We start from the raw sequence: 24248 nt of genomic DNA on the forward strand, positions 1-24248 counted from the left end.
CAAAGTGCATGTTTGGTGCATGTGCATGTGCAAAATGTGTGCGCGCATGCAAAGCATGCCCATCAAGCCACACCCACCGAACTGGTGGTAAATTTTTTTGAAATGCACCACTGGTGAGCACGCACGCACGCAAAGCACGCCCACCAAGCCACCAAGCCACACCCACAGTACTGATGGTAAGAAAAGTTGAATCCCACCACTGAAGTGAGTATTTGTAATGGAATCTTTGCAACAGAGGCTGGGCCATCTTCTTGGATCTCTGAAGCATACTTAATGCTGGTTGCCGCCTCTTCACAGAGGGCAGTGAAATAGTCTCTAGAAGATAAACTTCTACATGGAAGAGAGAAGAGACTTGTGTTCCTTAAAACTAATTTTCCCCTCAAAAAATAATATTGGGTTGTGATGTATTATGCTGGGGTCACATGTTGCATTAGGCCACGACACGATTGGCTTGATTTTGACCTAAGGAGCTCTGAATCCAACTATTGTGGTTTGTAGACCAAAGTCTTCAGCTCTGCTGGTTTGGTGAATCCAGCCAACTGAATAGAATATAATTCTTTCTTGGACAAGTGTGATTGGACACACAAGGAATTTGTCTTGGTGCAAATGCTCTCAGTGTACAGAAAAGAAAAGATAAATTCATCAAGAGTCAAGAATCATCAGGTACAACACTTAATGATAGTCATATGGTACAATAAGCAATCAAATCATACTAGGAAACAGTCAATAAAAATTGTTAGGATACAAGCGACAAAGTTACAGTCATACAGTCACAAGTGGGAGGGGTTGGGTGATAAGGAGAGATGAGAAGATTAATAGTGATAGTAGTGCAGACTTTATAAATAGTTGGACAGTTTATTATTCATTCATTTATTTGTCAAGCAAGTATTAGATAACAGATATAAGTATAAACATGGTTATGAATACATGAAATGGGTATGAATAAAAAAAAGAAACAATAGGACAGGGACGGAATAGAATAGAGTAGAATAGAATAGAATAGAATAGAATAGAATAGAATAGAATAGAATAGAATAGAATAGAATACTTTACAGAAGCAACGGTCAAAGTTAAATAAACCATGGCTGAAAGTGATGAATAAACCCAATTGTTACTTTGATGTTTCTTTAGTGGTGTGTAGCACAATGGAAAGTCACCCAACATTAAGCTAAGCATGAGGCCAAGCTAAGCAGGAAAAAGCTCACATGTTTGGTTCTTGAACTGAAGCACACAATACCCTTAAATCAATCTTAGAATTTAGAGTTTAGAATAACAGAGTTGGAGGTTTTCTAGTCCAACCTCGTGTTCAAGCAGGAGACCCAAATACCTTATGCCATTCCAGACAAATGGCTACCCAATCTCTTCTTAGAGATCTCCAGTAATGGAGCATCTACAACTTCTGGAGGCAAGTCATTCCACTGGCTCATCAGTCTCACTGTCACAAAATTTCTCCTGGATTCTAGGTTGGATCTCCATCCATTACTTTTTGCCTTGCCTTCAGATGCTTTGGAGAATAAATCACCCCCTCTTCTTAGTGACAGTCCCTCTGTCAGGATTCTGGCACTTACCCCCATTTAAATCATAAGTCTTGAGCCAAACTTCCAAAACTTCAAAAGGATTTATTGGGAGTTGACATGCCAGCATGACCTGGGTGTAGCCGACTCTGAGATACATCATTCATTGTCACCCTTGACCCTGGTATAACCCCACTCCCTGGATGTATCATAATTCATATTCTCCAATGGGACACATCCATAGCCAAGAGTCATCAATCATGTTCTCCAGTTAGAATTTTGCACAGTAGAAACTTCAGTCACCTAGTTACTATCTTGGAAAACATTTATGGAATGTAGTTTCAGTTTGCACTGCACTACTCCACCCTCTCTTTCTGTTGGCAACTCTAAAAAGACCATAGAAATATTTTATGAGTTGACACCCTCAAACTTTGGAAGATTGCTATCATGTCATCCCTGGTCCTTCTCTTCATTCGACTAGACATACCTGGTTTTGGCAACCATTCATCCAACCCTATCTTCACTAGAAGACCTTGGGGGGAAAAGTCACTATACCACATGGTGAAGAATTAAGGTGAAGAGTGAAATCCAATTTGGCACATTGTACAAATTCTTTGTCTACCAAGGTGTTAGTAAGAAGGTTACATGTAAAATGGTTTAGAATGGGTGTAATTCAACCCCATCGTAGAAAATGGCAATAGATCTTCTCCTGAAGTTTCCACTTCCCCTGGCTTCTTCTCCTTAGGGAATTGCTGCTGATCCTTAATTCTTTATTCTTTAATGGCCAAGTGTGATTGGACACACAAGGAATTTGTCACTGGTACATATGCCCTCAGTGTACATAAAGGAAAAAAAATGAGAAATGGATAATTTGCAGTGCGTGCAAGTAGAGGAAAACCAATTTACCAGGAGACTTTGTTAGTTGGAGTTGGGTCAACAAGGAAAATAGGCAAAGGTTTTTTTTTTTTTGGAAGGGCAGAATGGTGCTGCAATTGTTAATTACCTGAATACATATTTCAGAAATGTTCGTTTACAATTATGAATGTGCAATGATTTATTGATGAAGCAGTGCACTGCACAATATATAGCAGTTAATTAAAGCCAGCTTGTGAATCACATTCATTAAATTTGAATGATTTCTTAATAACCGGCATCACTGTATATCTAGTTTTTGGTGGGGCTCTGGAGAATGTTGACTGAACCACACTGTTACGGGCTGGAGGGGGGAGAGGGGAAATCTGATGGATTCCAGGATCAAATTTATTTCAAGTACTTATTAATCCATTCATACACAAGGGCTTTATAAATTATACATTTTTTAACCCAGAATTTAGTTTATCAGCAACATTAAGGTTATAATACAGTTTGAGAAAGTGCTTGTTCAGTACTATATTAATATATTTCTTTCATGACATTCATATGTATGTTTCCAAAGAACTACAAGCATCCTTGTAGTTCCTTGGAAATCTTCATTCTATATTTTCTTTGAATGACAATATTATTCTCTATTTTCTTTGATAACAATATTATTCTCCATTTTAGCAATTCATCTTTGTCTCTGTCTCTCTGTGTTTGTCTGTCTCTCTCTCTCATCTATCTATCTATCTATCTATCTATCTATCTATCTATCTATCTATCTATCTATCATCTATCTATCATCTATCTATCTATCTATCTATCTATCTATCTATCTATCTATCTATCTATCATCTATGTATCTATGTATCTATCTATCTATCTAGAATTTTCCTGACAGAGAACAATTAATCAATGAAATAGCTTTCTGCCTGAATTTGTGGATGCTCCAGCACTGGAGGTCTTCAAAAATAGACTGGAACACCATTTGATGATGATGGTATAAGGTCTCCTACCTTGATCAGGTGGTTAGACTAGAAGACCCCAAAGTCCCTTCCAGTCCTATGATTCTATATGATTCTATGTTTTATCTATTTAACTGTAACTGTTTCCTTCCCTATCTATTTATATCTGTCTGTTCCTCCCTCCCTCCCTTGATTGTCCCACCAGTCAAACATGAGCAAGAAATTATCAGTTTGCAACATCGGTGAGCTGGACTTCAGTGTAAACATTTGCAGGATCTAAGTATACTTCCAGAAAAGATCGTCTTTGGGATCTGTCACTCCAAGAAATCTTCAGGATCAAGATTGATGGAACACCCCATTCTTTGCATCATCACAATCAATCTAGGTATCGAGGTATCTTTTGATCTAAAGTGATCTAACCTAAAGGAACCCAAACACACACATGCAGAATTATACCATCAATTGGAACCAGCTCTATATGTCTGGAGGATACATGGAATTTCAAAAGGGCTTTCCATTAGAACCCTACCAACATGGACCAGGAAGAGGTGAAACATCAACCTAAATCTGTTATTTCAGATATATCATTGCTTGTTTTAGATCACTTTCTTGACAGTAAGCACCTTGAAGTGGTTACCTGGTTGCAGGTTCCTTGCAGGCTGCTAAAATGTACAAAGGAAATCATGCTGTGTCCTGCAGATCAGAGTAGTGGTTACAGGGAAAATATAACACAACTGTATAAACAACTGGTAGATTGTCCAATCAAGCCCAAGCTGTATTTGTTCTTCTCTGCCTCTGCAGTCCAGTTAGATTTTTTTTTTTTGCAAGACTCATTAAGGGTGACAGGCTACCCATACCTATCTACCTACCTACCTCTCCCTCCTTCCCTTCTCTCTCTCCTCTCTCTCTCCCTCCCTCCCTCCATCTCTCTCTCTCTCCTCTCTCCCTCCCTCCTTCCCCCATCTCTCTCTCCCTCTCTCTCCTTCCGTCTCTCTGTCTCTTCTCCTCTCTCTCCTCCTCCTCCTCTCTCTCTCTCTCTCTCTCCCTCCCTCCTTCCCCATCTCTCTCTCTCTCTCTCCTCTCTCTGTCTCTCTCCTCCTCTCCTCTGTCTGTCCCTCCCTCCCTCCCCGTCTGTCTCTCTCTCTCTCTCTCCCTCCCTTCCTCTGCTCCTCTCTCTCTCTCTCTCTCTCTCTCTCTCTCTCTCTCTCTCTCCCTCACACACACACACACACACACACACACACACACACACACTTGCAGAGCCAGCTTCATAGGAGCAGCAAACAAAGCTATATTCAGTGCAATTTTATCTGACTGTTCTCTTTTTGCTCTTCCACTCCACTTCCCAATTGAAAACCGACAGGAGATTTTTCAGAAATGGGGTTTCATCTGGTGCTAATGAGTATCATTCCACACACCCTAGTGGTACTAATATCTGGCTAACTGGAGATGGGAAGAAGATCATGGGGAGGTAAGAAGCTGCTAGAAGGTTCCATCTTTTCTTTCTTTGTTGAGAACTGCAGGGGAAGAATTGGCCAGAGACCAGCGATGATGTGACTGTAGGTTCATTTTTCTCTCTCCTTGTTTGCTTCTCTCTTTAGTGCTTTTCAATACCTCTGGCCTTCTCTTTCACCAATGCAAGAATCCTAATTTCCTAAGAGTATTTCTATTTCTTCCATCAACCTTTGACAGACCTCTTTGTCGAAAGCCCAAGATTAGCCAAATACCGGCCATATGCTCAGAAAACAATGCCAATAAAAGCTTGGTCTCTTTCTATCTTGTTTGCTTCTTCAGGTCATCAAACCAACTCCTGGCAGAGGTTTCATCTCTCTCAACGAATCCAGGGCAAGAATTGGCCAGAGACCAGCAATGATGCTACTGTAAGTTCATTTTTTCTCTCTCCTTCTTTGTTTCTCTTTAGTGGTTTTCAATACCTCTGGCTTTCTCCATCACCAATACAAAAATCTTCATGTTCTAACCATCCATGCTGCCCTCACTTAATTTCCTAAGGGTGTTATCCTATTTCTTCCACCAACCTTTGACAGACTTCCTTGACTGAAACCCAAGATTAGCCAAATATCAGCCATATGTTCAGAAAACAATGCCAATAAAAGCTTGGTCTAATAGAATAACAGAATTGGAAGGGACCTTGGAGGTCTTCTAATCCAACCCCCTACTCAAGCTATACCATTTCAGACAAATGGTTGTCTAATCTCTTCTTTAAAACTTCCAGTGATGGAGTACCCACAATTCTGGAGACAAGTTGTTTCTCTGATTAATTGTTCTCACTGTTAGGAAGTTTCTCCTTAGTTCTAGATTGCTTCTTTCCTTGGTTTGTTTCCATCCATTGCTTCTTGTCCTGCCTTCGGATGGTTTGGAAGATAGGTTGACCCCGCTCTCCTTTGTGGCAGCCCCTGCTATCATATCTCTTGCTACCTCATTTGCTTCTTCAGGTCAACAAACCAATCCCCGGCAGAGTAAATCCCTTTCCAGCTTCATCCAATAGAAACACGCAGCAAACAATTTGATGTCAGCTGCCCTGCTAGAAGACAAACCCACCAGTGCTATTTTCACAGCCTGGTGGTTTTGCTCTTATTATCAGAATTAAAGAATCTAGGACTGATTTCATTTTTAAATAATGTTTCTCTATTGCTGCCTCTGCTGCCAGCAATAACCTTTTTGATAAATTGCTCTAGGCATTTGTCAAGGCCAAGCATTTCTGGTTTGTTTTTTCTGCTTCTAGCTGAATTAAGACAACAGAAATGAATGAATATAATTATCTCCTCAAGCAGTCACTCCAGGTGGTTTTGTTCTCCAACAAAATATATACTCAGTATTGATAAATATCTCTCAACCACAGCTGCTATTTTCTGCTCCTAAAGAAAAAGAAGAAGTTAGATTTGGATGAGCCTCTTCCCCCTAGTTGTCCAGAGAATGGCACTGATGATGTTACCTAGTTGGGTAATGAAATGTCTACAAGAAAACAATCAAGCTCAGAAAGCACCAAGAAGTCCGCAATATCTGGGTACTTCAGTGTAAAAAATGGAGTGAAAGAAAGAATGGAAACATATTGTCATTATCTACATTGACTGCCAATATTGGCCTATTAAATTGAAGTTGAGACTCTGGAAAGAGTGCATAGAAGAGCAACAATGTTGATTGGGAAACTGAGGACTAAAACATATGAAGAATGTTTGCAGGAATTGGATATGTCTAGTCTAACGAAGAGAAGGACTAGGGATGATATGATAATAGCCTTCCAATATCTAAGGGGCTGTCACAAAATGAAGGGGTCAACCTACTCCCCGAAGCACCTGAAGGCAGGAAAGAAGCAAGAGATGGAAACTCATCAAGGGGGGAACCAGCCTAGAATTAAGAAGAAATTTCCTGGTAATGAGCATCATAAACCAGTGGAACAACTTACCTCCAGAAATTGTGGGTGCTCCAACGCTGGAGATATTTAAGAAAATGTTGGACAAGGACTTGTCTGAAATGGTGTAGGGTTCTCCCTGCAGAAGGAGCAGAAGACCTTCAAAGTCCCTTCCAGCTCTGTTATTCTGTCCCAATTCTCAATCCACTTTTGCCCAATAAAAATCACTTTATCTTCTTGGCATAGACATCCTTTCCATTGAAACAAGGAGAAAGGTAGTGATGTTGGATATAATGGTTTGGAGCAGAAACTTATTTCAAGAAAAGAAAATTGAAATATGAGGCACCATGGAGCAAAGAAGGTGAATGAGCAAGAATGAATGGGATTCGATTGCGAGGAAGTAGGGTTGGGTATCCAGAAAATCACTTCCTATTAATAAAAGCTGTTCAACAATAAAACAGATGCTTGAGGAGGTAGTGGGACCTCCTTCATTGCGGTTATTTAAACAAAGGCTGGATGGCCATATGGGTGGGCAGCTGTAGTAGTAGATTCCTTAACTCAACAAGAGGTTAGAATAAATTATATCTGAATTTCTTTCCAATCCTCACAAATTAAGATTCTATAATCCAGAGAATCACGAATGTGCAGCCATTGTTTTCCAATTTGGACAAATGAATGATTTCAAAGGCCAGTACCTTAGCCATTGATACAACCCATAATAACTCTTAATAAATTGCAAGAAGATTTTTCTGGGTGTAGATGAACAAACAGAGGGTCAAGCATTTGGAAGGGACTAGTCCTGGCTTCCTAGCCAAAGGTATCAGATCCTTCATTCTCACCTTGCTCGCTGTTTACCAGTCAACATTTATTTCCTTTCCTCACTCTTGTGAGGAGAAGGCCGAGAGGAAAGAAAGCAGAGAAAACTAGCCACAACTAAAGCAATGTCACACCATCACAGCCCTTCTTCTAGTGGGAATACTTGAAGGATCTTCTTTCTTGACAGGTTGAAAATGAATTTCAATGCACTGAGAAGTTCAAGTGGGTAGAATTCTCCAGGTTGGGGGGGGTGCTTTTGGTTTGGTTTACGCTACTGTTTGGGTGTACTCCGAAGTCAGCTTGAGCAAACTGAATAGGAATGCTAGATCTAACATAAGTATGCATAAAATTGCAGCTTAAATCTTTTTTCCCCTTGTTAAGTGACTTCATCTTCCATTTGTCCACTCATCCATTTCCAACCACTTTGGCACTGAAACTCAAGAGGTTCAGACTTTAGTGGTGGCAGGAGGCAAGGAGTTAATGAGCATCACTGCCATCTTAAAAATAAAATTGAAACCATTATTCAGTCAATAAAACAATGTTGTAGGATCTTTACAGAAACGAATAAAGTGGTCAAGAAATCTCATCGACAGTGAGCGTTGTAAATCTACCATAAAGCTCTCACATCCTGCTTAACCAGCTCAAAATGCTCTTTAGTGTTCTTCAAACCAGTCTATCCAGAGTGTCAGTGTAAAGAAGAAAAATATAATAGCTCTGTGCTATTTCTTTTTTAAACACACACATATATACATCTATTATACAAACACACACACACACACGTGTGTGTGCTGTGACCAACTCTCTTTTCCAGTGTAACAGAAGGAAAAAGAGAATGCTGTGTCAAGGGCGCATATGATCCTTCCATTGTGATACTGAAACATTCATTCACTATGCATATCCCAGCATTTTAGAATGAGAAGGAAGGAAGGAAGGAAGGAAGGAAGGAAGGAAGGAAGGAAGGAAGGAAGGAAGGAAGGAAGGAAGGAAGGAAGGAAGGAAGGAAAAAAGAGATGGAGGGAAGAAGGAAAGAAAGAAAAAGAAAGAAGGAAGGAAGGAAAAAGAAAAAAGGAAGGAAGGAAAAAAAGAAGGAAGGAAGATGAGGAAGGAAGGAAAAAGAGAGGGAGGGAAGAAGGGAGGAAGGAAAAAAGAAAGAAGGAAGGAAGGAAGGAAGGAAGGAAGGAAGGAAGGAAGGAAGGAAGGAAAAGAGATAGGGAGGGAGGAAAAAAGGGGGAGGGATGGAGGAAGGAAGGAAAGAAAGAAGGAAAAAGAGAAGGAAGGAAGGAATCTCTTTATATCACCCCAGATTCCACAACAAAGATTATGACAAAGTACCAAAGGATTCTTCCACGTACTCCATCCAAAATAAATTTGGCCATTCCTCTTGCACCAGAATATATAGCAGCTTGAAGATTAGCATCAAATAAAGTCTGGCTAATGAAAAGAAGAAGAAGAAAAAAACACTGGCACAAATCGATTACCTTTAATTTAGCCTGCAGCATCCCATTTTTTTCATTTATTATGTTATTAGCTGCAAAAGGTCAGAGCACATTTTCATCTATGCATTTGTTCAGATCAACAGCGTCCCTCCTGACTATCACTTTCCCTCCCTGTTCTGTGCCTGGATCTTGCAATCTGCCTTTCTCTGGCTCTTTGTTGCTACTTTTGGAGAAAAAAGGGAAGGAAGGAAGGAAGGAAGGAAGGAAGGAAGGAAGGAAGGAAGGAAGGAAGGAAGGAAGGAAGGAAGGAAGGAAGGAAGGAAGGAAGGGGAAGAGAGAGAGAGAGAGAGAGAGAGAGAGAAAGAAAGCAGAAAAAAAGGAAGGAAGGAAGGGAGAAGAGAGAAGAGATAGAGAAAGAAAACAAAGGAAGGAAGGAAGGAAGGAAGGAAGGAAGGAAGGAAGGAAGGAAGGAAGGAAGGAAGGAGAGAGAAAAAGAGAGAGAGAAAGGAAGGAGAAAAGAAGGAAGGAAGGAAAAAGGGAGAAGAAAGACAGAAAGATAGCAGAAAAGATGGAAGGAAGGAAAGAAAGGGTTGAAAAGAAAATATCTCATATCAAACTCTGAGCAACTTGAAGTCAAAAGATAATACCATGCCTACGTGCATTAAAAATTCTAAAATTAAAAATATTTCTTTAGAAAAACAAGCACTGTGACTAAACATAGCTCACACTCTATCCCAGCACCTGGGGAGAAAGCCAAGTTTTGAGTAAAGTCATAGTAAAGATAAGCTAGGTCTACATGCAATAAAAATATGAAAACCAAAACTATCAGATCCCCAAAAATATTTAAACCGAAAACCTGGCACCATAACTACATGGAGTTCAATCCAATCCCCACCATTTGTGATAAAAACCAAGTCTTCAGTGCTTTTCAGCAAAGGTGAAAAGGGTGGGGTCATGCTAAATTTCAGGGGCCAGGGTCTACCACCAAAAGGGCACACTTGGTAGACCCCATAAGATGGCAAAGTTTAAGGGAAGGGACTAAGAGCATGCTTATCCTATCTAATCTGGTTGGAAGGGCAGAAGTTCCTAGGGAGAGGTGGTGCCACCAATGACCTGGTCCAGTTAAGGCTTGAAAGGTGATAACCAGCACCTTGAATGACACCTGGAAAGAAACAGGCAACCAGTGCAGCTCACACAACATGGGCAAACCTAGGAGAGAACCCCATCACTCCAATGCTCTGCTGCATTCTGGACCAGTTGTAGCTTCAGGTGGCCTTCAAGGGCAAACCCATGTGTTGTAGTAATCCAAATGGAAAGCAACCAAGACACAAGTGGCCATGAGTAAGTCCTCCCAATCCAGAAAAAGGGTGCAATTGGTGCATAAGATGAATCTGTGCAAAGAAGAACCTAGCCACCATTCTTGAAGGCATCTACATGGCTTGGTTCTTCTTCCAGCTGCTTGTTAACAATTTCAATGTATTTTTCCCCTTTGTTGCTCTTGAATTTCACTTGTGCTCTTTCCCCTGATACAATTCCTTATTGTCAGCATTTCAGTATGGTCTCTCTCTCTCTCTCTCTCTCTCTCTGTGTGTGTGTGTGTGATATGTGTGCGTGATATTTACTGCAAGCTGTTCATTGTTCATCTTTTCTTTTGTTTACCGTTTCAGGAAAAGGATATTTAATATCTGAATAACTTCTTCGGGTATTGCATTCCTGCAAGCTATCTTTAGAGAATGTGCTGCCTCCACATCCCGCTTCAGTTTATGATTTACCAGAACCAATAAAACACCTCAAAAGACCTTTCTCCTTGGATGTATATGAGAGGTCCAAGGTTCCTTCCTGCTTCAAAACATGGGTCAAGAGGCTGAGCTTGCAGGGATGGGATGGTCCGAAAAGATGAAACCAAGGAAGGAAAGAAAATGGATATAAAATCAGCCCTGACCAAATTGCAAAACATTTTTGCCTCTTTGCATGAAGGTGCACTATATCCAGGGGTGGGCTGCTACCGATTCACACTGGTTTGGGTGAACCAGATGTTAATTTTACATCTGGTTCACTGAACCGGTAGTTGCGATGACTCGCTGGCCCTGCCCACTCTGCCTCCCAGGAGTCTCTACACCAGGGGTGTCCAACCTTGGTAACGTTAAGCCTGGAGGACTTTGCTGGCTGGGGAATTCTGGGAGTTGAAGTCCTCCAGGCTTAACGTTACCAAGGTTGGACACCCCTGCTCTACGCAGTCCACACGGAGGCTCGGGGAGGGTGAAAAATGGGCCTCCCGGAGATTCCAGAAGAGACCCTCCAGAGCTCATGGAGGCTGTTTTCACCCTTCTGGAGGCTCAAGGAAAGCCTCCAGACCCTGGGGAGGGCCAAAATGCCCTTCCTGTCATGGTGCAGGAGGCTGACTAGGCCACGCCCACCATGGACACACTCAGCAGCATCTGGGCAGAGAACCAACTGCTAATTTTTTTTGAAGACCACCCCTGAATATATCTGTTAAAAAAAATGGAATCCGCTTGAAGGCTATGACCATCGTTGTGATTTTCTTGACCCCCTACAAGAGATGGGAGTCCTTCCTTCCTTCCTGGTCTCCAGTTTTATTCATTCATTTATTTAGGAAATTTATATGTCTGCCCGACAAACTCACAGGGACACCAGGCAGCTTAGAGAAATAAAACCCCAAATATAAATTTCCAACAAATCCCCACTTTCTGGTGACAGCAAACCAACCAACCACCTGACGGTTCTCAGGCCCAGGGACAAAAATCATACCTGGTGAGGGGTCTTTTGGAAGAATATCAAGGTGGGAGACAATCTTATTTCTACTGATATGATGTTCCCCACGAAGGGAGTCACCACAGAGAAAGTTCTTCTTTTTGGTCCCACTTGATCTACTTCATCCCATCTAGTGGTCATTCAGAAAGGGTGTGTGTGTGTGTGTGGAGATTCCTCACTCTCTAATTCCTGATAAAAACAACTTCATCCCTCCATAAATAATTGTCATACCTTCCCTCCCTTCCTGTGATCTAAGGAGCAAGTCTTGCTTTAGGCCGAGTGTTCAACTGCAGCTCACAGCTTCATTTCAAAACCAAGATGAAATGCATACTGTGTCACAATTGCAAGAAATGTGATTCAGCTCGAAACATACCTAGCTCCTATTTCTTAAGGGCTCGTGTTTGACTTGTTAATAAGGATTTGCACCTCTTCAACAGTTTTTATAGACTCCCCTTGCCAGAAAATCTTCTTTTCATGCTCCCAGCATGTTTCATAGCTTGGGGTGTGCGCACATGTAATATGTATGCGTGTGCATATATCTGTGTAGGAAGCTAGGTTGAGTTAGATATTGCTAGCTCATTCTGCAAATATATAAAGAATAAAGAAACAGGCCAGAAATGGATAATGCATCCTTTACAGCTCTGCACGTCCCCCCCAAAAATGACTGTGTGTTCCACAGCTAGAGATTAAATGAGCAGTATTACCTGGAGAACTCTGCCTGATGGAGTGAAACATTGGCACAGTTTCTGACATGCTCATCCGTAGCTCAGCAAATGCTCACCGGCACTCACAAAGGCAATCTAAGTAACTTAGACATGTGCCTCACCAAGGAATGCTTGTCTACAGGGTTAAAAAAACAGGAACCACCGAAAGCCTTTCCAATTAAAAAAAAAACACAGCCTCCAGGACAAAGTCTACTTGCTGCTCCATCAGATTGAGTGTCCTCAAAGAATCTTCTTAGGTCAGATGCTGCTTAGATTTCCTCAGTTGGAAGATCAGACCAACCAACTAGCGGAGGAGGAGGAGGAGGAGGAGGAGGGAGGAGGAGGAGGAGGAGGAGGAGGAGGAGGAGGAGGAGGAGGAGGAGGAGGAGGAGGAGGAGGAGGAGGAGGAGGAGAAGAAGAAGAAGAAGAAGAAGAAGAAGAAGAAGAAGAAGAAGAAGAAGAAGAAGAAGAAGAAGAAGAAGAAGAAGAAGAAGAAGAAGAAGAAGAAGAAGAAGAAGAAGAAGAAGAAGAAGAAGAAGAAGAAGAAGAAGATTGCTGCAGGATTGGCTAGATGTTTAGATTTTTGGGACCTGGGGTGGGCAGATGTGGATGCTTGATAGTGTTCCAGGTATGGAGGCAAGATGTCAATTGTTCCAAGTAAAGTTGCCTTTTGCAATTGACTGGTGGTGATGTTGTCCATGCCAATGGTGTTCAAAGTGGTGCTCCAGATGTTACAAGTTTGCCCCCGAGGCACCTATCATTATTGGTACCACCTTTGCTTTCTTTTGCCACCGTTGTTCCACTTCTATTTGCAGGTCTTTCTAAAGCTGGGGTTCTCTCTAGTTCTTTATCTTCTCTTCTCCTTCCTCCAGGTGTTGCCATGTCCACCATTCAGATATTTTTTTGCCTTCCTTATCAACAAGTCTGGTTGTGGCAGGTGCTCGTCTGTTTGACTTTTCAAATCCCAGGGCACTTCAGCTTCTTCGTTTTCTATTTTGTGGTCCCACCCAGTTCTCGCTTGCAGGCAAGCGTTATTTCTTGCAGGTCATCCAATGCCCCATTGTTGCTTCTTTATCATGCCACTGTTTGTAATCTGTCTGCATGATCTTTTTGCAGCAACTCTTGTTATTATTACGGTTCGTCATTATTATCGCTATTATTCTGATGCACGGCTTAAATCCAGGAAGCAGCAGTCCCAAAAAGGGAGCAAGCAAGTTCAAAACAAGATTTGATATTGCTACCTAAATAAGTCCGTAATTACAAAAATGACTACCCATCTGTTAACTGATTCTCTTTTGTCCCGCAGGTTAATACCTGGTGGGTAACTCATAACTAGTAATTATGTTACCAGCTGGCAACCTGAAATGCTTTAAATGAATCTAGGGACTCAAGAGAATGGAACAAAAATACAGCCGTGACAATAGGCAGGTCAGATTTTCTCTCTGTCCCTCAATACCTGCTCTTTCAGAGAAGCAGGTAAGATAATATCACACTGGAGAAGTCTCTGATTATTATAAGCATTTAGCAACACAGATAAGTAGGTTGTTCAAATATGGCTGAGATATCTGCATGATGAATTTGACATTTTAAAAAAACATCAAGTGGATTGAACCAAATCTTCTGCCAGAAAGTTAAATTCATCCACCTAAAAATCAACTTTTATTTTATAGGTGTTTTGATTTCAGTTTCAATTCTCTTCTAATGAAAGGAATCCATTTTTCCTTCTTATGAAAAATAAATTGTCACACCCAACAGTAACAACAACAACAAAATGTATAAAAGAAAAAGAAAAAAGGAGGAAAAGACCCAAACATCCAACATTAAACATTAAAAAAAAAAATCCACCCTAGATTCATTCATTCATTCATTCATTCATTCATTCATTCATTCATTCATTCATTCACAATTATGACAGTGATGAAAAAAGTACCATTTCTTGCATTTATGACCTTTTCAGGTCTGAAAAGCAAAGAAAAGCTGAAAGAAGGTTGTAAGTCCAATCACAGTTTTCCTTAGCAACCGCTTCACTCAGTGACAAAATTGCCAGTCCCTAATGAGGACTACCATCATAGAAAATAAAATAATAAAATGAAATGTATATAGAACATAGAATAACAGGGTTGAAAGGGATCTTGGAGGTCTTCTAATCCAACTCCCTGATCAAAATAATTAGGCCATTATCAGAGAAGAGAATGTTTAAAAAGCAAAAATTGCATTGGGACCATGAGAAGAATCATTTCAGGTTTATAAAATCGATAAAGAAAGATTTTCCAAGAACTCTCCGTCCGATACGCCGGTTAAACATTAGACAGAGGGACAGGAAACATCGAGCTGTGATTTGGCATGAGATTTCCAGCACAGATGGAATAAAGGTGAAGTTGGGAACATTCAAATTGGTTCCATCTGAATAGGGAAGAATGGTGGGTTGTGCCAGAAATTCTTTAGAAGCGCATACACACAAACACACACAAGGAGTTTGGTCGCTGGTGGGTGAGAGGTTATTCTAAGTACAAACCAGAGGTGGTATCCAGCAGGTTCTGACCAGTTCTGGAGAACTGGTAACGGAAATTTTGAGTAGTTCGGAGAACCGGCCAATAGCACCTCTGACTGGCCCCACCAACCCCATCTATTCTCTGCCTCCCATCGAGTCCCAGCTGATTGTCTGGGTCTTCTGCCCTGCACAGGAGAACGGAGCTGAAAAGCAGGTTAGTGGGGTGGGGAGGGAATAGGATTTTGCAGTAACCTTCCCCCAGGAGTGGGTAGGGAGTGAAGATTTTGCAGTATCCTTCCCTTGGAGTTGGGAGGGAATGGAGGTTTTTATGGTATCCTTCCTCTTCCAAGCCCACTAAGTCATGACACTCCCACCATGCCACACTCACAGAACCGGTAGTAAAAAAAAAAAAAATTGAATCCCACCACTGGTACAAATACTCAGCTTGCAGAAATATTCTGGCTTGTCCACATTTCAAAATGACCAGGGACATCCAGGAGGACAGAAGGTGTCCAAAAATAAAATAAAATAAAGATGACAACATTGTCCATATGACCAAAGCTTCATTTTTGATTTCATTCCATGTGAGTAGCTGGGCCTTCAGGCACATGGAGGCGTCCATCATCTTGAAGTTTGGGGAACTGGAATATTTCTGGAAGAGACGTTTCTTTTTTAAAAAAAAATGGGATGAGTACCCTGTTTCTCCAACAATATGGCCTCCCCCAATAGGAAGTCCCAGCATGTTTTATAGGCATGAAATGAAATTAAGCCCCTCCCCCCAAATTAAGGCCTATATTAAAACATGCAAAATGGGGGGGAATGGTGGGGGGGCTTGCCATTAGGAAGTACTTTTGTTGCACACCCGGATATGGTGCTGCCTGCGTTGACCCCGATATGAAGTGCCCCACCAACGCCGAGGTCAACATCCAAGCCGTCGCTGCCCGCCCGCCCGAAGATGCAAGGGGGGGGAATTAAGTCACCCCCGAAAAGACGGCCTAGCCATTTTTTCGGGGCTCAAAAAAAAAAAAAAAAGACCCGGCCTTATTATATGAGAAACACGGTATATTGAAGAAAGTGGGGGATTGATGCTTGGAAAACATATCCCATTTAGAACCATCAGGATTCCGAGTACCTTTTAAAGGTATTGATTGGTCTTTATGCATGGCAAAAAGAAATTGAATTTCACTGGATCATCTCAACTCAGTGGGCTCAAGCTGAGTCTTGCAACAGGAGAAAGGAAAAAGAAAGAAAGAAAAAGCACCTCCGTTTTCAAGAGTGCAAGAAAGAAGAAAGAGAGTTTGCAAAAGAGAGTTTGCAATTGTTGCATCCCCGGGATTTAAATAGCTTCCCATCTGGAAGTGGTGATCCAAATAAAAAGGAGGCAGAAGAAAACTTTTCCATTTTACCCACATCTTAGCAAGCTATTTTTTTTTCCTGGAGAATCCTTCTTTTTGTAACAATGTAAACCCATGCATTATTCACACATTGATTCTCTACACAGCAGTCGATCTGATTCTCAGTCTCTTCAAAGTCTTTCCTGTCAGGTTCTTAAAAGTAAGGATTGGCAAGTAGTGGGAAATGGTGAGTTGATTGTCAGGGATATATTTCCTCTGCCAGATGATGAAACTGATGGAGAATGGCAGACTGGGGGAGAAGAAGAGGAAGAGGAGGAGGAGGAAAAGGAAGAAGGGAACAGGATGCAAAAAATAATGAAGATCAATTTACTCCCAAGCAATGGGGTGGGAATTCCTGTTTAGCCCAACCAACTCTTCATTGGAATGTCATTATGGGTGGGAAATTGGAGGAGAACATTTGATAGACATCATGTTATGCTCCTGGAGGCAAGGACGGAGAACCAGGACTATAGCTAAGTTCTAGTCAGGCTGATTGATTGTTCATGTCTATAAACAAGAATCTAGTCAACTAATGGTCAGCATCAATTGGCCCTAAAAAGGTAAAGGTTCCCCTGGCACATGCTAGCTGTTTCCAGCTCTAGGGGGTGGTGCTCATCTCCATTTCAAAGCTGAAGAGCCAGCGCTGTCCGAAGACGTCTCCATGGTCATGTGGTCAGCATGACTAAATGCCAAAGGTACACAGAATGCTGTTCCCTTCCCACCAAAGTTCCCTTTCCACTTTGGTGGGAAGGGGACAGCATTCTGTGCACCTTTCTACTTGCATTTTTACATGCTTTCAAACTGCTAGGTTGGCAGAAGCTGGGACAAGTAACAGGATCTCACTCCGTGACACAGCACTAGGGATTTGAACTGTCAAACGGCCGACCTTTCTGAATGACAAGCTCAGCATCTTAGCCACTGAGCCACTATGTCCCTCTCCAATTGGCCCTAGAGAAGAGCTAACAGAAGAAGAGTTAGACCATTTGTGGAACATTATGACTCCAAGCTCATTCCTATCTTGACTCCACCTCCAGCTCTGCTTGTTCTTCTCCTACAGTGGCAGAGCCATCTATCATAGCTTCATGCAACTTGTGAATCATCAAGAATGTCTTATCTTTTCATAGTTTTTTTAAATACCAGCTCAACAATCCATATTTTGATGAAGCTCTCTTGGAAGGTCACCTCCCAAAAAGGATGTTGTCGGAAAGCCGTCAGGCACACCCATCCCATGTCTTGGTGCAACTGGAGGAAGAATTCCTGTCACTTACTTTCAGGACTTCCTAATTGGTGTGTTTGGCAAGTAACTATGACGTCCCTTAGCCACCTGCCTGACAATTAGCTACACACAAAAGAATCAAAGCAGCCATTAAACAGATGAAGAGCTCAATCAAAAGAGTTTTGCTTTGTATGGGACAGTGAAATGTTCTTGGCAATTTGACAGGTTCCCTCCTAAGATTTTCTTTCAAGTCAAAGTGGTCTTTTGGATATTTTTTTCCCCCGTTCTGTGTTTGTTTTCTGAGTTTCTTTAAAATCCCAAGAACTCTGGCTACCTTTTTACAAAAGAGCAAAATTCTTAGGAAATGTGTGAACAGAGATTCTTCTAAACCAAATATGGTGCTTTGGAAGCAGATGGTGTCAAAATGACAACTTAGAAGAGGGCTGCGGAAGGATAAGAGTTAAGCTGTTGAACTTGGTCCAGCGAGACCCAGGTTCAAGTTCAACTTCAGGCAAGAAGGTGATTGATGACTTTGGGCCAGTCCCATTCTGCAAGCCCAGCCTCTCTCAGAGGTTCAGGAGAAGGAGGAGGAGGAGGAGGAAATGCAGACATCAAAATAAGTCTCAAATAAACAAGAAAGGAAGTGGATTCCCATTCATTTTTCAGTAGGAGGATAACAGTGTAAAAGAGAAGCAAGGAAGGGCAGATAAAAAGAAAAGATTTTCATCAAATCACTCAGGTTGGTTTGGTTGATTGCCTAAAAGTAGCTGTTGGAAGTAGCATTTGTGAAGATAATTCACCAGTAGTAGCATTTGTGAAGATAATCATATATCCTTGACTCCTTAAAACAGCTCGGACATTTGAGTGGGATGTGGCTTTCTAAACCAGAAGAAAATCGAAAGAGAGAAAGAAGAGAAAGAAGATAGATAGATGATAGATAGCAATAACAATAGCACTTAGACTTATATACCATTTTATAGTGCTTTATAGCCCTCCCTAAGTGGTTTCCAGAGTCAGCCTCTTGCCCCCCGACAACCTGGGTCCTCATTTTACCCACCTTGGAAGGATGAAAAGCTGAGTCAACCTTGAGCCTGGTGAGATTTGAACTGCCAAATTGCAGTCAGATGGCAGTCAGCAGAAGTGGCCTGCAATACAGCACTCTAACCACTGCTCCACCAAGACAGAAGTGGTTAGAGATAGATAGATAGATAGATAGATAGATAGATAGATAGATAGATAGATAGATAGATAGATAGATGGATCGAAGGATAGATATATAGATAGATAGATAGATAGATAGATAGATAGATAGATAGATAGATAGATAGATAGATAGATAGATAGATGATAGATAGATAGATAGATGATAGATAGATAGATAGATAGATAGATAGATAGATAGAGAGAGATGATAGATAGATAGATAGATAGATAGATAGATAGATATGATAGATAGATGATAGATAGATAGATAGATAGATAGATAGATAGATAGATAGATAGATAGATAGATATAGATATATAGATAGATAGATAGATAGATAGATAGATAGATAGATAGATGATAGATAGATAGATAGATAGATGATAGATAGATAGAGATAGATAGAGATAGATAGATAGATAGATAGATAGATAGATAGATGATGATAGATAGATAGATAGATAGATAGATAGATAGATGATAGATAGATAGATAGATAGATAGATAGATAGATAGATAGATAGATGATATATAGATAGATAGATAGATGAGAAAATAGAGAAATGAAAGAGAAAGAGGGAGGGAGAAGGAAGGAAGGAAGGAAGGATGGATGGATGGATGGATGGATGGGATGGATGGATGGATGGATGGATAACAATAAATAGCAACATTTTATATTTCAGAATCTGTACTTTGATTTTAAAGCACTGGGGAGAACATCCCTGGAGACAGACACCTAATCAACCTCCCTTTATTTACTAATGTGCAGCCTCCCTTGGCTAATCAGACTCCAACTGTGGGTAAGACTCTTCTCCCACTTTTCTAAGCTGGTGGTTTCCCTGGCAACCCACCTTCCATTTTTGAAATGCAGAATTTAAATGACACTTTGGACTCGCCACCAATCTTACAAATCCAAAGCAGTTGAAATGATTTCAGGTAAATGCCTTTTATTTTAATATGACCAGTGGGTCACCGGAGCACACGTGCCAAAGGAGTAAATTAAATAGCTCAGCCCGATTTTAACCTCATCTTCCTACCCCAGTCCAGTGCCAAATGCTTGTACTCTGATCCAAAGGCTAAAACAGCATGTTTAATACTTTCCAAATGCTCCAGTTTTTCTGATGGAGTCCTATTATGATTTGCAAATCTGCTGAGCTGTGAAATGGTTAATAAAGAACAATTGCATAAAGCAACGGCAGGGGCGAACTGGATGATTGGAAGGGAAGGAAAATCTGATGACCTGGGATGCTGTGGGAAACAGGAATGTCAGGGGTTGAAATTCTCTAATGTTCTTGGATTCGAGGGAGGGAGGGAGGGAGGAAAGAAGGAAAATATGAAAGAGAGGAGGGAGGGAGGGTGAAAGGATGGAGGAAGGGAGATGGAGGGAGAAAGGGAGGGAAGGAGGGAGAAGGAAGGAAGGAAAATATGAAAGAGGGGAGAGAGGGAGAAAGGGAAGGAAGGCGGAAGGAAGGAAAATATGAAAGGGGAGGGAGGGAGGGAGGAGGGACAGACGGCGAAAGGGAGGGTGGGAGGAAGGAAAGAAGGAAGAAAAGAAAGAAAGAAAAGAAAAGAAAAGAAAAGAAAAGAAAAATAGTCTATCACATCACAAGAAACCTTTAAATCAAACTGTTCAGTCTATTAACACTGATAGGAATGTAGGTCAGAGAACACAGTGACCAGAATTGGTCAGAGCATTGGACTACATGCAGACTATGAACTGCTCATTGTGGCCTCAACGTAGCCACCAAGGTTACTGCGTAAAGTTCGGGATATCCAAACTAACCCCAGCCTCGTTTTTCTATTCTCTCCATGCACCTCAAGTTCCTTCAGGAAGGGGGGGGGGTGTTCTAGATTATTCTTCTAAGACTTCCAACTTGGCAAATTTAAGACTTGTGGACTTTGACTCCCAGAATTCCTGAGCTAACATGACTGAAGGAGGAATTCTGGAAGTCCACAAGTCTTAAAACTGTCAAGTTGGAAGAAGAACCCTGTTCTAAGAGATGGGAAGAACACTGAGTAGGAAACAGCCTTCCACAACACTTGGTAGCAGCTTGGAGAAGACGCCATGGTGACAATATCCTGATTTCTCCTTGAATCAACTTTCCTCCAAAATCAATAAACTGCACAATGCCACTGGGGGGGAGGGGCATGGGAGCAGTGGCGGGAACAGATTAAAGATGGCATCTTGAGCCAATCTATCTGATCTGCTTAAAGCCGTTGGCCCCAAGGCAACGCGTAGATAGACTCCCAGAGTTCTGCTCTCAGCTTCATCTTCCGTGGCATTCTGTGCCATGACCTAATGCATCAGCTACAGGCAGAGATAGCTGCAAGGGTTTATTTAATCTTTTAAACAATAACAAGTATTATTATTGTGGTGGTGGTGGTGATGATGATAGTAATATTTACATATACAAGTTTTCAAATGTTTAGTCGATGTTCCCAGGATGATAAGAGAGAAATCAGCAAGAAGAGATCAGCAAGAATTACCTACAGGAATGGGGTACTCCCTCCCTCTCCCTTTTCTTTCTTTTCTCTCTTTCCTCCTTCCTTCCTTCCTTCCTTCCTTCCTTCCTTCACAACCCTCCCCTCCCTCCCTTCTCCTTCCCTTCCCCTTCCTTCCCTTCCCCCTAGCCGGATAAGTGATTGTTTTCTTTCTTTCATATTTTCATTTTTTCCTTCCTTCTCTCCCTCCCTCCTCTTTATCTTCCTTTTCTTCTTTCCATCCTTCCTTTCACTCCTCTGTTCCCCCTCCACTTCTCTCTCGCTTTCTTGCTCTTTCTCACTCTTGCTCTCTTTCACTCTGTTTCTCTCTCTCTTCAAAGATGGTTTCTCTCAATCAAACAATTTCATAGGAGATAATAACTTTCTTACATTCTGTAGAGAAATTACCTCGTAGATCATATAGATGGCACCCATGTAAATCAAAGATGAGAATGTTGGCATCCTTCCGAACTGCTAAGAAGATTTTCTAAGCTTTCCTACTTCTCAAGGCTAAAGGAGGAGAAATGATTGGAAAAGTCTGGTTAGAAATAACAAAGAAATAAATCAATATTTGATCTGGGGTCAGAGCATTGTGGGGTAATGACTTTCAACTGTCATCTTCAGAATAGAATAGAATAGAATAGAATAGAATAGAATAGAAAAGAATAGAATAGAATAGAATAGAATAGAATAGAATAGAATAGAATAGAATAGAATAGAATAGAATAGAACAGAATTTTTTATTGGCCAAGTGTGATTGGATACATAAGGAATTTGTCTTTGGTGCATAAGCTCTTGGTGTACATAAAGAAAAAAATAAAATACATTCATCAAGAGTCAAATATCAAGAAGTTTTTGTCCAAACTTTCTTAATAGCACACTAACTAGCTAGTTAATTAATAAATAAAGATGTTCATGGAGCATTTGCAAAGTGGCAGAAAAGATAGGCAAGACTTTTCCAAACAGTTCTTAGCTGAATATTAGCAATTTCACTCCAACATCTGTTGGAATGCCAGCTGCCATTCTGTTGACTTCCTTACGAGAAGGATCTGAAAGAAGGGTTCATAAAATGCTAGTATATTTTGTCTTCAGCACCTGCACTTCAGGAAGTCAGCTACCATAACTCTAGGAACTGGGATTTGAGGTGCATGGAAAATGAATCAGCGCTAATGTGTGTTCTCTCAAAACAAGGGCATAGTAACATTGGCCCCATGTTAAGTGAAGGAAAATGGGCAATGTAATTTGGATGGTTTTCAGAGATGTTTGAACTTAGAACACCTCCACAATCTACCCTCAAAATTCAACGAGATGATGCAGCTTTAGCTTCAACTGAAGTCAGTTCTCAACCCAAGAGGAAATGTGTGCGTTCTTCTTTTCGTTTATGAGAAATGACAACAAGCCAGCCCATGTGGAAGGATCCAAGCAAATCTATTTGACACGCAATGCTACACAGCCACTCAACATAAACACAATCTACCCAGCCCTTCGGGCCATTACATTAGACAATAAGCACATGCCATCCTAAATAAATCTTTCTAACATGTAGACATGCCCAGAAAGAGAGAAGAAGGGGGACAAAGTTTGTGAGATCAAAACGAGAGAAAAGAGATCAGATGGAAAGTGAAAGAATTGAGCATTTTACCCAGAATAGAAGAGGAGGTAGGCAATAAAAAGTTTCTGCTTCCAGAAACAGAAGCTTCAAATTTCGAAAAAGACTTGAAAGCCCATAGACCTGATTTCTTAACAGGAAAAAGCTGTTGAAAATGAGCACCTAAAAATATTACAGGATTTATGAATACGGACGGATTAATTTCTTGGTTCAGAACACAACAGATATAACTGGGGTTGCAAAGAAGGCAGGATGGATGGATGGGTGGAGGGAGGGAGGGAGGGAGGGAGAGAGAATGGATGAATGGATAGAAGATGGATGGAGATGATAGATATAGAGATAGATATATAATGGATGGATGGATGAAAGATGGATGGAGTGATGGAGATGATACACAGATATGGATGGATGGATGGATGGATGGATGGATGGATGGATGGATGGATGGATGGATGGATGGATGGATGGATGGATGGATGGATGGATGGATGGATGGATGGATGGATGGATGGATGGATGGATAGATGGATGGATGGACGGATGGATAATGGATGGATGGAGATGATAGACAGACAACAGATAGGCAGAGATAATGGTTGGATGGATGAATAGTGGATGGATGGATGGACAGACAGATAGATGGATAGATAGATGGGTGGATGGGTGGATGGATGGATGGATGGATGGATGGATGGATGGATACACGGGTGGATGGACAGATGGATGAATGGATAGACAGATGGATGGATGGTTGGATACATGGATGGATTAATAGATGGATGGATAGATGGATAATAGATAGACTTAATGAATAAGACAAAATGTTGGAGAGGTCTATTATTTTCCCCACTCCTTCCTCCCTACCCTGGATCTCTATTTTTTTTCTCCAAGCAAAATTGCATCTCATTACAATTCCTGTACCACCTTCCTTCAACCAGGGTATACATTAGGCCCAGTAATTACTTTGAAAACTCGTAGCAATTATTTCTTTGGAATTTATTTTCCAGCACCCCCACACACACACCTTAGAGAATATACAATATAAATATGGTGTGCGTACTTTGAACACATAAACAAGAGTTTTTGGACAAGGAGAGCGAAAGAGGGGGGGCTGAAAGAAAGGAGAGTGCAATTATCATTTAATTGCTGTTAATTATATGCTTAATGTACCTTGAGTAAAAATTACTGAAGCTGTGAAAAAAGGATCCCTACTGACATTACATTACAGTTACAAAACACCAACGAATCCCTGACAGAGTATCGGATACCATATAGCGTCACATTTACACTAATGTTCCTGGCTAATTATGCTTGGCTAATCTGGAAAGCCACTTTGGATACCTTCTGTTGGGATGAGTGAGGTGCAGTAAAGATGCCTAAATTGGTGCACACAAAACACCAATAGCAACCCAAGAGGACCA

At 41.1% G+C, this 24248-nt stretch overlaps 1 long non-coding RNA gene across 1 annotated transcript; it reads left to right on the plus strand.

The window, feature by feature from the left end:
* Nucleotides 1-4597: 4597 nt before the first annotated feature.
* LOC148129771 (uncharacterized) lies at nt 4598-10870 on the plus strand. Its single transcript, XR_015750677.1, has 3 exons — nt 4598-4805; nt 5129-5214; nt 10624-10870. It is a non-coding gene; the product is annotated as an uncharacterized LOC148129771 (long non-coding RNA).
* Nucleotides 10871-24248: the final 13378 nt, after the last annotated feature.

The sequence above is a fragment of the Notechis scutatus genome, chromosome 10 (assembly GCF_049901735.1).
Source record: "Notechis scutatus isolate UNSWTSFEM ecotype Mainland chromosome 10, rNotScu1.2, whole genome shotgun sequence".
NCBI classification, from domain to species: Eukaryota; Metazoa; Chordata; class Lepidosauria; order Squamata; family Elapidae; genus Notechis; species Notechis scutatus.